Source organism: Pongo abelii, chromosome 10, assembly GCF_028885655.2.
Source record: "Pongo abelii isolate AG06213 chromosome 10, NHGRI_mPonAbe1-v2.0_pri, whole genome shotgun sequence".
Taxonomy (NCBI): Eukaryota; Metazoa; Chordata; class Mammalia; order Primates; family Hominidae; genus Pongo; species Pongo abelii.
Window position 1 is genome coordinate 117,491,485 of NC_071995.2, and position 13,392 is coordinate 117,504,876.

A 13,392-nucleotide genomic window follows, 5' to 3' on the forward strand; every position below is an offset into this window, starting at 1 on the left:
CCTCTCTTTTGGATATATACCCAGTAGTAACATTACTGGAACACATGGTAGTTCTATTTGTAGTTTTTTGAGAAACTTCCATACTGTTTTCCACAGCGGCTGTATGAATTTACATTCCCACCAATAGTGTATGAGGGTTCACCTTTCTCCACATCCTTGCCAGCATCTGTTATTGCCTGTCTTTTTGATACAAGCGATTTTAATTGAGATGAGATGGTGTCTCATTGCAGTTTCGACTTACATTTCCCTGATGATTAGTGATACTGAGCATTTTTTTCATATACCTGTTGGCCATTTCTATGTCTTCTTTTGAGAAATGTCTGTGCAGATCTTTTACCCATTTTAAAATCAGATTTTTTTTGCTATTATTTGAGCTCTTTATATATTCTGGTTATTAATCCCTTGTCAGATGGATAGTTTGCGAACATTTTCTCCTAATCTGTGGGTTGTCTAGAAGAATGGCATTTTTGCACAGTAAATTAAATAGTCACCTTAGTTATGACCAGATTGCCTCAAGTGAATTCTGTTACTGCTATTCAGAGCTATGTACTACCTGCCTCAATTTATTTACACAAAATGGGGCCAATAATATAAGTATCTTTCACTATCTAAATCATTTTTATTTAAAATCAGGAACTGAATAGATCCACATAGCAAAGTATGTCAGTGTAACATCAGAGGATTGTGGTGAAGAGATATATTGTAGCACTCCATTTGTAGATATGGAATATATTTGTATATGTATCTTAGCAGAGTGTCTGGCATTTAGGAAGTGTATGATATAGTAGCTTATTAATCCTCTGCTTTTGCATACATAAAATGACAACAACGTCTTACATTTCTGGCATATAGCAGGTACTTAGTGAATTATTATTGTCTTAATCTTGCTAAATATAAACATTTTCCTCCAAACTCCCTCTGAGGAAGATTGCCATATTTCAAGTGAAATAAATTATTTTCTCATGCCAGCCCATGTTGTTTGCTTAATTTTTGTTTTTGTTTTTGTTTTTCTGGCTAATGTCAAGAAGAGAAAATGCCATCCCGTGGATCTCAGGGAGGTCCTGGAGATACTGACTGTATTAACCTGGAGGGGCGCTCTCCAAGGTCCTGAAGCAGTGTCTCATTTTGTAACCAGAAGAGCATTTTGAGACACTTGGGTGCATTTTGTGGTAGACAAATAGATGGTTTGTGTTCCATGAGTGTCATGGCCCTCCAATTGAAAAAAACAAGTTGAAATATTAATAGGTCTTACCAACTGCTGGGTGATTGCAGAGTTGAAAATGCACAGGAAGCCTTTGGGACAGAATTGCTATGTGCTAGAACAGAAATGATAGGAAAGAAAAAGCTGTGGGCTGGGGGAGTGGCTGTCCAAATAGAGCAGAGCTATTATTTGAGGGCAGAAACCACATAGTCTCTCTGCTATTAGGTGAATTGTGCCCCATAGGATCATCAATAAGCCGCTTAGATCCACAATAGGGAAATTCACCCAAGACTGGGTTGAGTTAAATGATGGTAACAAGTATAATAATGAAATAGAAGTGGTTTTGCTTTAGCACCCTCTTCATCTTACCTTCCATATCATCCTCACAACTTGGATACAAGAAGATCCTCCTATATGACCTTGGAACCTACTATCTGGATCTGCCTGCTACAGCTCCAAATTCTGTGGAAGGATCTGTAAAGTTGGGAATACATTGAGCTGCAAGTAAAACACATCTATAGTAGCTTCTAACAAGAATTCAGGAGGTGCATTGTTGCTATTATTGGTTCAGTGAATGGCTTGGAAATGTCAGGCTGTTTTTTTCCTCAGCCTTTCTCTGATGCTTGTTATCTCAAGGTCATGCAATAGCTGCTTCAGTGTCAGATGTCTCATATATGTTCAAGATGGAAAGAAGAGGAACAGGGAAAAGGCAGAGACATCACACCAGCTGCTTCTGTCTCCTCTTTTCAGAAATGCAGATGTTTTCTGAGGACTGCACCCTTAGTAGGCTTTTGCTTATGTTTGTTGGCTATACCCGGGTCACATGACCATCTCTAACTGCAAGAGAAGCTGGGAATCATAAACAAGATTGTCATGATCAACTAAGACCAATCACAACCCACCGCCTTGAGTTGGCACTTCACTCTTCCAAACAAAATTTGATTTTGTTATCAACAAAGAAGGAGAATAAGTATTGATGAGTTGATTAATAGTGTCTGCCATTGCCCTTTTTATTTACAATCTGAGCTTATAGTCTTGGGAAACTCCTTTTTTAAGTTTTTCTTCTTTTTTTAATCTTGAGAAGCTTGAGCTATGCTTATAGCTGCTTAGAAAGTATTTAAATGAATAAATGGCTGAGAAGATTTCTGCTGAGTTGTCAAATAGGTCAGGAAGCCTCTTTTTTTCTTAATGTATTTTGGCTTGGGGCTAGAATTTTTTAAATGAAAACACACCCTTAATTTAAAGGTATGACTCCAATAATGAGAATTTCAACCAATGACACATTATGGAGGGCAAATCTAACTTTTCATAGAGCATCGTACTGTGCAGTATCCTTTGGTTAGGACTTTTGTTGCCTTTTAATTTTGTGAGGAGAGTCCTAGTATGTCAGCCCTGTAGGGAGTCTTTGATAAACGTAGTCAAAAGATAGAATGCATTGAAATCTTACCATCTACTAGTCACTCTACTAGGGCTTTAAAATGACAAACTCCTTCAATCCTTATGAAAAACTTATGCAGTAGATACTATTATAATTTCTGGTGGAAATTAAGACCTAGAACGCTTTAATAACCTACCTAAGTTCATATGTATTGCATGTGGAGGATCTTGGATTCCAATCCAGACTGCCTGGTTCCAGAGCACATAATCATGTCACTTAGGCAAAGCAGCCCGTCTAATAATAACAGCCAGGCTTGAATGAGAGTCTGTTTATACAAAATTAGAAACTGTCACATAACAGGCATTTATATAAGCATATTACATACATTTTTTCTTCTGATTTTCACAACCATCCTATGAAGTACCTCCAATTCTTATCAACATTTTACAGATAAAAAAACAAAGGCAAAGAAAGGTTAAGTTACTTGGCCCTGGATTACAGAGCTTGTGTAGGGTGAACTCAGGTTTATCTGGGCACCGAACTCAGGATCTTTCCTTGTGTCATTCTGTATCTCCTGAGATCCCTTCTTTTCAAACCCCTATTTCTAGAGATGAAGTTCACTAGGAATAGGATAAAGAAATGCTCATTGAAGGTAATTAGATGTTAGGAAGCTTGTAAGGGTTATTAACTCCTTTTTACACATATTGTTCATAATAGCATGCAAAAATACTACCACTAAGAGGCTTCCAAATACAATGGCTTAAACAGGATAGAAGCTTATTTCTCTCTTGTTAACTGGCAGAGTTTGGTGGTCTGAAGCTGGCTTCCATTTATGGATCTAAAGCAGCTGTTCCACTTGCAATTTCTTATTCAGCAGAAAGAAGAAAAGAAATATGGAAGGAAAACAGCTTGCTTTTAGGTACACAATATAGAAGTTACATACACCAGGTAGTTTCTTCTACTTACATGTCATTGGCCAGAATGTAGTTACATGGCACCCCACTGGGAGGCAGGTTGAGAAATATCTGGGTGGTTGACCATATACTCTGGGAAAGGAAGGAGAGGATAATAGATGTTTGTAAATGATCATCAGCCTCTGTCACATGATAGATGAGGAAATGGAGGCCAAGTAAAGGCTTGCCCAATGGTGGCAAACATAGAACATGCACATTTTAAAGACTAGATTGGGAGAAGTATCAGGATGTGGGGCAGTAGCTTGGCAAGCCATATAGGGATGCAGAGAAAGCATATTGGAAACCCGGAGTGGAAATAATGGGCCACAGTGAAGGAATCAGGAACCCGGAAAGCCTAATCTTAGAGGTCCATAGAGTAAATAGCCAGGTACTCATTTATGCTTATGGGATGAATGGTATGATTTAAGGCACTGACAGGAAGCAGGGCTTCAGGATTGCCCAACTCCAGGAAATACCATTTCCAAACAGTAGAATGTTGGCTCTGCCAATTAGGCTTTTCTACTACCCTGCTGTAGGTTGGATTCCCCTGGGAGGCAGACTGTGAGTTGGGGATTGCCAGGCCAGAGGTTTATTAAGGAGAGCTTTTGGGATCAGTACTTACTGGGGGAAGGGAAGGAAGCAGGATTGAAAAAAGAAAATCAGCCGCAATATAGTCTCAACAGAAACCTCAGCCAAAGTTATGGGGAGTTCTGAAGATGCGGTGATGCTTCATACTTGTCACTGAAGTTGTCTCAGCAAACAGGCTGGGCCTGTATACCCTCTGTTAATTAGTAGTTGGATGCAGGCTGCCCAGAGATGGGGGCATGACCTTGGATGAGGTAGCTTGGATGAGATAGCTCTCTTCAGCTGAAGCAAGAAGGGGCTGATTGCAGAGGACACTTTTCCAAAAGTACTCCAGAAGTTAGGATAATAAGTCTCTCATCTCTAAGGGGGGGTCTTGGCAGCATGTGAGGTGGCATCCACCACACCCCTCAATCACTGCACTATCTGCTATTCCTCCCTTATACAGTCTTTATGCCTTGAAGAATTTGGGCACTTCTGGAGCTCTCTCTTTCAAATCTCAAATATCCATGGATTGGTGAGGAGGGTATATCTACAGCTTAGATTTCATTTATTATTTAATTAACTGCTTTAACTATCAGTTAGCCCCTTCTGGGCAGTTGCTATCAGCACAAAACAGTAATAGGACATATAACACCAAGACTGAATAAGACAAGTCAAAAAAGGTCCACCAGGAATTAGAAGGAGAAGCTGGGAGGGAGGCAAAGCTATGTTTCTCTTTTCCTCACCTAACTCAAGGTAGAATCTGCCCAGGGCGGGAAGCAGGGAGAGGATGGGGCACTGTGGAGTTCTGAAGTCAGACTTACCAACCTCACAATTTTTGCCCAAGGCCAACTCTACCTCAGATATTCCCTCTTCCTTTTGTTTGAATTTCTAATTTTCCATTTGCCAAGACGGCTGCCTGTTCAGAAGAATGAAAGATCACAGTTTGATCTGATTCAGAGTTTGATTTTTTCCCCTCTTCTGTCAGCATAGCAGCTCATGCATCTGAGGGCTACAGCTAAAAAGTGATTTTTAAAGACTTCTCATTGGCAAAGAAATCAATGGAAAGAAATCGCTCTCTCTCTCCCCCCACTTTCTATTCTGCCTTTAATTTTTCTCCCTCTCCAATCCCCTGCTAGGAAAGTTTTGTCTGAGGGCATCTAACATACTTTGTCAGAAAGTTGCTTTGTTAAGGATTGGTGTCCTGCTGGGTGAACCGAGGAGGTGGTGTAATTTCCCCCACAGTCTTGGCAATTAACTCAGCTTGGGGAAGGGGTGGAATCAAAGAATTCCATCGGGGAGATGGCATCCCAAGGCAAAGTCATCTGTCAAGGACAGGTTTGTCGCTAAAACAAACTTCGTGGCAGCCTCCAAGAAACAAGTCCCTGGAAGGGATGGTGGTGAGGATGCTAATTAGTGGGACATATCAAAGAGGGACAACCTTTCAAAGAAGATATGAAAGAAAGGGCTCAGGCATCCTATATGCTCTGCACACCAGGCTCGGCTGTGCCACTCAATGGCTGTGTGATCTTGGGTAAGCCAGTTAATGTTTCCGGGTTTCAGTTTCTCTATCTGTGAAATGGGCGAATCCTATCTACATGTTTTAGAGAGGTAAGGCAGTGAAGTGACAGCAAAGGACATAGGCCAGTGTAAATTAAAGGGGTTTAATGGTAAAGTCTCTGGAACTGGAATGGGAAGTTCTCAGAATATGACATAGCTCTAGTGACAGTCTTCTCCCTCTTCTTTTTTGTCACACCTTGTGTCTATTTTGGGACTGTTTCACTCCCTTCTCTGCAAACTACCAGCTTCATCTCTAACTCATCGTTTCTGCTCATCTAAATAGCAGCTTGCATAAGACTTTTGAGGTGGCTCCAATCGTCACACTCTGCCTCGTGACTTTTCAGCTTCTGTTCCTGTTCAGTTTCTGTTCTGTTCTTTTTATTTTTTTGAGACGGATTCTCGCCCTGTCACCCAGGCTGGCGTGCAGTGACGCGATCTCGGCTCACTGCAACCTCTGCTTTCCGGGTTCAAGCAATTCTCCTGCCTCAGCCTCCCGAGTAGCTGGGATTACAGGCTCGTGCCAGCTAATTTTTTGTATCTTTAGTAGAGACGGGATTTCACCATGTTGGCCAGGCTGGTCTCAAACTCTGACCTCATGGTCGGCCCGCTTCAGCCTCCCAAAGTGCTGGGATTACAGGCATGGCGACCATGCTGGCTCTGTTCTGTTCCTTCAGCTTCCATGACAGATGCCTTCTTTCATTTAAGCCACACTCCTGAGAGAGAGAATCTGATTGGTTCAGCTCCATCTTATGTACTCAGCCTCTGGATTGGCTGCCTTTAGGTCAGGTGATTAAACTTAAGCCAATCAGCTGTCCCATGGCAGGGTGAACTCACATCATCACATGCATGGGATAAAACCTGATTGCTTGAGGCTGCCCAGTCAGAAGGGACTTGGCCAGGGCATGGCCACCTGCATTGAAACTTTAGCTAGTTCTTATCAGCAAATAAACATGTTATGAAAATTCCGTAGGCCCCAAGGCAGTGCAGTAGTGGCAAGGAGCACTGACTTTGGGATCAGGAGATGGTTATAGGTCCTGGCACCAACCCATCTGATTGGGTTCACTTCAGTTCACTTTCCTGGGTCTCCACTTTTACATTCCTCACTGAGGGGTTGAGCTTGACCACAGTATTTGTGATATTATTTTCTTGTCTCCACCCACCCTTCTCAGAATCATCTCTAGCAAATGACCAGATAAATGGAGGCAAAGCTGCCCAAACCAATGGATTCACACAGAAAATCTAAACCAACTAGGAACATGGAGTCAGTTTAGTGGCTTGTGAGGCTGCTAGCTTGACTTTCTTTAGCTCTAACCTAATCAAGGCTGTTTGGAGAAGGTAGCTACTTAATGTAGAATGCTTTATTTGGAGGGTGGGAGGTAGGGGAGAGAGAGAGTAATTAGCTAAGTATGACAGACTGTATTTTCTAAAGATGACCATAACAATATATCCAATCTCACATGCTTTTCTGGAGTCTTAGCACTCCCCAATCAAGAGTCTGTGTCCCTTCCCTTTGAACCTGGGTGGACCTTTGAGATGACCTTCAGCAATAGAATACCATGGAAGTGGTGCTATATGTCATCCCAGGCTATTTCATAAGAATGCTATGCAATTCCTCCTTGTTCTCTTGGGATATTCACTTTTGGGACACAGCCACCCATGCTGTGCAAAAGCCCAAGCAGCCTGTGGAGAGGCCCATGTGGAGAGGGACCAAGCTCCCCAGACTACAGCTTTGGCTGAATTCCCAGCCTAAAGTCTGCACCAACTGGCCAGCCATGTTATTGAGCCATCTTGAAAGTGGAACATCCAGCTCCCAGTTGACCTGCCTCATTCAATGCTGCATGGAGCAGAGAATTGTCATCCCTGCCAAGTCCTGATCAAATTGCAGATTCATGATCAAAATAAATGATTGTTGTTGTTTTAGGCCACTGAATTTTGGGGAGTGGTTTTTGAGACAGCAATAGATAGCAGATACAGCATTGAATAAACACTCATGTGAACTTTCCTAGTTCTGTCTGTCAATGGGAAGTGAGGAGGGTTCAAGACTAAGTAGAGAGAGGGAGAAGGGCTAAAAATGTACAAGGGGAGTTTATGGGCTGTAAAGAGAAGGGTCTACTCCAATTCTAATAATAACTGCTGATTGAGAACTTGCTATGCACCAGATTCTGAACATTCCTGAGAGGTGGGGACTACTTTTTTTTTTTTTTGAGACAGAGTCTCACTCTGAGTGCAGTGGCGTGATCTCGGCTCACTGCAACCTCTGCCTCCCAGGTTCAAGTGATTCTCCTGCCTCAGCCTCCCGAGTAGCTGGGACTACAGGTGTACACCACCATGCCCAGCTAATTTTAGTGTTTTTAGTAGAGATGGGGTTTCACCATGTTGGCCAGGATGGTCTTGATCTCTTGACCTCATGATCTGCAGGTGGGGACTGTTATTGTTTCCATCTGACAGCTGAAGAAACTGATGCCTGGAGAGTTTAAGTCTGTCACTCAAGGTCACAAAGTCAGTATGTTGTGGAGGTCATGTTTCAACCTGGGTCTGTCTTCTCAACCATGGCATGAAGCCAGACCAAATTCACCCTTGACTAGAGGCCTGTTCTTAACAGATGTAAAACCATTTACTCAGGAAAATTGAGTCCACATGGTGATTCATTGTGAATTTAATAATCACTTCTAATAGAAATTTAGTGCTTACCATGTGCCAGGCACAATTCTAAGCACCATACTTACATATTTCATTTCATCCTCACAATAAGCCTCATTTTTCAGAGGAAGGACCTGAGGCTCTGAGAGATTAAAATACTCAAGGTCACACAGGTAGTAAATGGTAGAGATGAGTCAGACACCAAATCCCTAGCTGTTAACCACTACTGCTTGCTAATTTTATGGGCAAAGATGGGAAATAAAAGGAAGGAACAGCGGTGGGAGGGAGAGTTGGAAATCGGGAAGGGGAAAAACCTAAGGTAAGATATAAAGGAAGAAAAGACGGAGGAATGTGGAAGGTGGGTTTTGTTAATGCCTGAACTGGTCATTTCCAAGTGGGGACATCCTCAGTGGGGAAGGAGTTTGCAAATTGTCAAGCCATTGTGATGAAGACATCAAGTTTGGGGCTGGAGACAGAAGGACACCAACAGGCTGACTGCAGAACCTGCATTCCATAGAGCTGTTCTTCCTGTAATATTGTAGAAACATATAGAGTGAAAGAGGAGAGTACATTGGAGTGAAATACTGTATAATTTATTTGTCTTCTTTACTGAGAAAATCTCCCTATAATTTATCAGTTTAAGTGAATTTTTGAATTCTTTTTATAAGCCCTTAAGAGACAGGTTCTATGTTGCCAGTAGGGACTTTTTCAAAATTTCCTGAACCACAAGTGGGGATCATACTTTAGAATAAGGAGAGGGCTTAAGAAAAATAAGCAAGAATTCTCATAACCAAAAGCTACATGCCCAAGTGCAAAGAGAATGCATAATGTTACCAGAATGTAAGTTTCTTTCTCTCTTCCCAATACAGTGTGAGTACATATACATACACAAAAATACATACAGTCTAACACATGCATATACTCACTCACACACACAGACACACCTGTAGAACACACAGAGCCACATACACAGCCACATACACGGTCACACACCTAGATCCATATAGACATATAGTCACATACAAAGACACATACACATAGAACATATGTAGTCATATGTACAAATACATACACATAATCACACATACATAATTGTGCTCATACATAGACCCACACATGGTTTCATGTACATATACACAGTCTAATACATTTGTGTAGTCACATAATCCCACCTACATAGTCACTTACACACACAAATAGATATATACACAATTATGCACATAGACACACATACCACTGGGATTCCCTGGGTTTTTTGGGAGTCTTCAAAAATTCTATCAAGTTCCTGGCTCCGAAGCTAGTCTGCCTGGGTTCAAATTCTGTTTCTTCTACTTGCTGGCTTTGTGTCCTTGGATAGTTACTTAACATCTCTGTGCCTCGGTTTCTTCATCTGTAAAACAGAGATGATAATAGAGATGATATGAGAATCAAGTGAATTCTTGCATGTATGGGCTTAGAAAAGTGTCTGGCACATGGCAGTTGTCCATAAGTGTTAGCAATTATAGTCGTTGCTGTGAGTTGGGCAATATCACTACCATCATCATTTGTCATCATTACAAACTTCCTTTTATGGAACCTTGGTGTGCTAGACTCTGTGCTAAGTGGATTACTTGTGGTATCTTATTTACTACTGAAAATGGCTGCATGAGGTGGGTACTATTATCTTAATGGAGGACTGGAAAGATTTGATAACTCATCCCAAGTCACACATCTGATAAGTGGGTAAGCTGGGGCTTGAACCCAAGTCTGTTTGGGTCTAAGCCCTGTTGTCAACTATATACAACACGTGATCTCAGTTGTGAACTACTTTGTACACTAGAATTCTCCTGTTTGGGTATCAGCTCCCTGAGGGACTGTGCCTGTTTTGTTCATTGCTGTGTCTCAGCGCACAGAACAGGGCCTGACTCCAGATCTACTTCTCTTTGAAAGAAAAATGGGTTCATTCACCTGCAAAATGGGGGTGGTAATATCCATCTCATAGTGCTGCCAAAATTAAATAGTGTAATTTTTATGAAAGTGCTTGGCACATAGCAGGGCTCGGCTCAATAAACAGTGACAATGATGATATTTGTTAAAGAATAAAGGATGACTCAGAGGCCTAACACTTCAGGAACAAAACAGCATTGCCATCAGTGAAAGAGAAAAGGCAACTTGGGCTGCTTTAAGGGATCACAAAAAAGTTGGTTTGAAGTAGGAAGAATATGAGGTGGCAGCAATTTCCCATGTCCACATGGAATCATTTAGCAGGTGGTTGGGATGCATAGAAGGGAGAGATAAAAAAGTCATGACAGAGGTGGGGACTCCTCTTAAATGGGAGAGCCGTGGGGTGGTACACAGACCTTAACAAGGCCCCAGTGGTCCTCATCTCCTGGTTTTCATGCCTTCGTATAATCCCCCCAACCTTGAGTGTGGGCTGGACTTATTGACTCACTTTAATTGTATAGAATACAGCAGAAGTGATAGGATGTCAGGCTGATATTAGGTTGTAAAAAGACTGTGGTTTCCATCTTGTGTTCTCTTCGATTGCTCACTCTGTGGAAGCCCACTGCAATGTTGTAATGCAGTCCTGTGCAGAGCCACATGTGGTAAGGACCTGAGGCCTGCGAACAGCAATATGAGCGAGCTTGGGAGTGGGTCCTCCCCCAGTCAAGCCTTGAGATGACTGCAGCCCTGGTTGACACCTGATTGCTGCCTCATGAGGGACCTTGAGCCAGAATCACCTGGAGAAGCCACTCCTGGATTCCTGACCCAAAGAAAGTGTGAGTTAAGAAAAGTTTGTTCTATTTAGCCACCAAGTTTTGGGGGTACTTTGTTATGCAGCAGTAGATAACTAATAATACACATGGAAATGGCTGAGATCAGGAGAGAAAAAGTGTAGAGAGAGGAGTCTGAAGTTAGAGCTTGGGAAAATGTCCTTATTGTGGGGATAGGAAGAGTCAGAGGAACCAGTAACACAGAAGAGATGAGAGAGTTAGAGAGAGAAAGAAGAAGAAAAGAGAGGGATAACCAGTGGGGTACCAGAACCCAGAAGGAAGTAGACCAGGCCACAGAGTATGTTGGCTAAATTATATACGGCAGAGAGATTCAGACTGAGAAATTGAGAAATATGGGACCCAGAGCAGGCTAATACTTTTGCACACTTCATACTGATGTTCTTTAAATATTCACTTGGCATTGATTTAGAGGACAGCCTGAGCACTGCATGGGGCAAAGGCCTCTCCCCTCTTGACCCAGACGATGAGCTGTGGCTCCCAGATTGCATTCCATATTCAGCAAAACCAAAGCCCTGCAGTTAAAGTGACCAACCCTCAAAGGGGGCAGTTAGAAATCATTTGCCAGCACTCAAGCGTGCTTTTGGGGAGATCTCTCAGCCCTTCCCCAAGTAGCTTTTCAAAATTTGTTTTCCAACAGCACACTGTACTATCCCTGGAAGGAGTTCTGGTAAACACATTTTTCTTCCTTTTGTGGTATTACAGTGATATTTTAGAGTCCTATGTAGACTGGAGCCCTGGGTACCTGCCTGACTGCCCTGCTAATTAATCAGGTCCAGAAGGAAGGAGCATGGGGAGAAGCCATTTGAGTGGCTATCATGAGGTTGCTGATAGCTTTGGGCAGAGCAGTTTCAGTGGGGAGATGGGGAGGATGCTAGATTAAGGGAAGTACATGTGTGCCGAGGATGTGGAATCTGTAAGTGTGAAGACGGTACTTTTGAGAGGTTTGATAGATTGAGGAGAGAACAGGGTGAAGGGAAATGGCTCTCATTTTTTTCTTTAATCATAGGAAGATCTGAACATGTTGCTAAGCAGAGGGGAAGGATCTGTCAGATAGGGATAATTCTGCATAAAAGAGGAGGAGAAATTGAGGGGCAAAAAGTGTCAAGAGGGGACAGGAGTAGGAGGACCAAGAACATTTGAAAGCTTGGGTTTTCGAGTTGGACAGACTTGGATTTGAATCTTGGCTCTGCCTCTTGCTAGGTGTGTATCCCTTAACCTTTCCAGGCTTGGTTTTCTCAACCCTAGAATGGGGATAACAGTGCTTATCTCACAGAATTGTTGTAAGGGCTAAATAAGATAATGTTTGTAGAGTGCTTAGCAGAGTACCTGGCGCTTATTCATACTCAGGAAATGTTGGTAAAGTAATAAACAAAATCAGAGTAAAGGCTAGGGGAAGGTCTGGAGACATTTAGGAATGGAGCAGAGAGAGGGTCAAGGCTTGATAAATTTTACTCCTGGGAAGTTTGAGAACTTTTTGGTCAGTAAAAATTTGAGAGAAATTCTGGTGAGGGCAGGAGCTTCTGGGAAAGTCCTCTTCTGAATGCCTTTGGATGCTGTTGTGTGAGTTGTGATGCCTGGAGCTGTGGCAAGTATTTTGCCACCCTAAGGGTGGAAACACCTGAAGATAAAAGCCAACGGGAAGCAAGTGGATTGAAAAGGTGGAAATGTCCTTTATGTCATTGTTGAGCTGCTGAACAAACTAGTTTAAGTTCCTTATAATTTAAGCTATTTTTTAGTTGGGTATTCTGTTAATTACAGTCAAATGCATTGTAATTGATAAAGTGTTATTGGAGGAGGGCTCAGAAGTTGCAAAAGCAAGGAAGCCGGAGCAAGTAAGCATGCTCAAGGAACTGTAAATCGTTGGGCTGCAGAATTGGGTGGAAGGTAGGAAGGAGAATTCTGAGAAGTTCAGCAGAAACCCAACCATGGAAGTGGGAAATCACTCAATGTAAATGTCATTTATTTAGAGGATAGTTTTAGTACTGCATTGGGCAAAGCCCTCTCCTTTATTGACCCAAACAATTAGCTTTAGCAATGCTTCAAAAATCCCTCGATGCCAAAGTAAGAAGCAGGAAATAGTGACAAGGCACAAGATACTGAAAGGAAATAGATCATGAAAGTTTTTTTAAAAATTTTATTATTATTATACTTTAAGTTTTAGGGTACATGTGCACAACATGCAGGTTTGTTACATATGTATACATGTGCCATGTTGGTGTGCTGCACCCATTAACTCGCCATTTAGCATTAGGTATATCTCCTATGCTATCCCTCCCCCCTCCCCCCACCAACAGTCCCCGGTATGTGATGTTCCCCTTCCTG

General features: G+C 42.1%; 1 long non-coding RNA gene across 1 annotated transcript; it reads right to left on the reverse strand.

Moving 5' to 3' along the window:
• Positions 1-353: 353 nt before the first annotated feature.
• On the reverse strand, positions 354-6,358 carry LOC134759473 (uncharacterized). The gene is made up of 4 exons (XR_010135696.1): positions 4,155-6,358; positions 3,546-3,625; positions 1,571-1,675; positions 354-1,210 (listed from the first exon to the last, which is right to left on the reverse strand). It is a non-coding gene; the product is annotated as an uncharacterized LOC134759473 (long non-coding RNA).
• Positions 6,359-13,392: the final 7,034 nt, after the last annotated feature.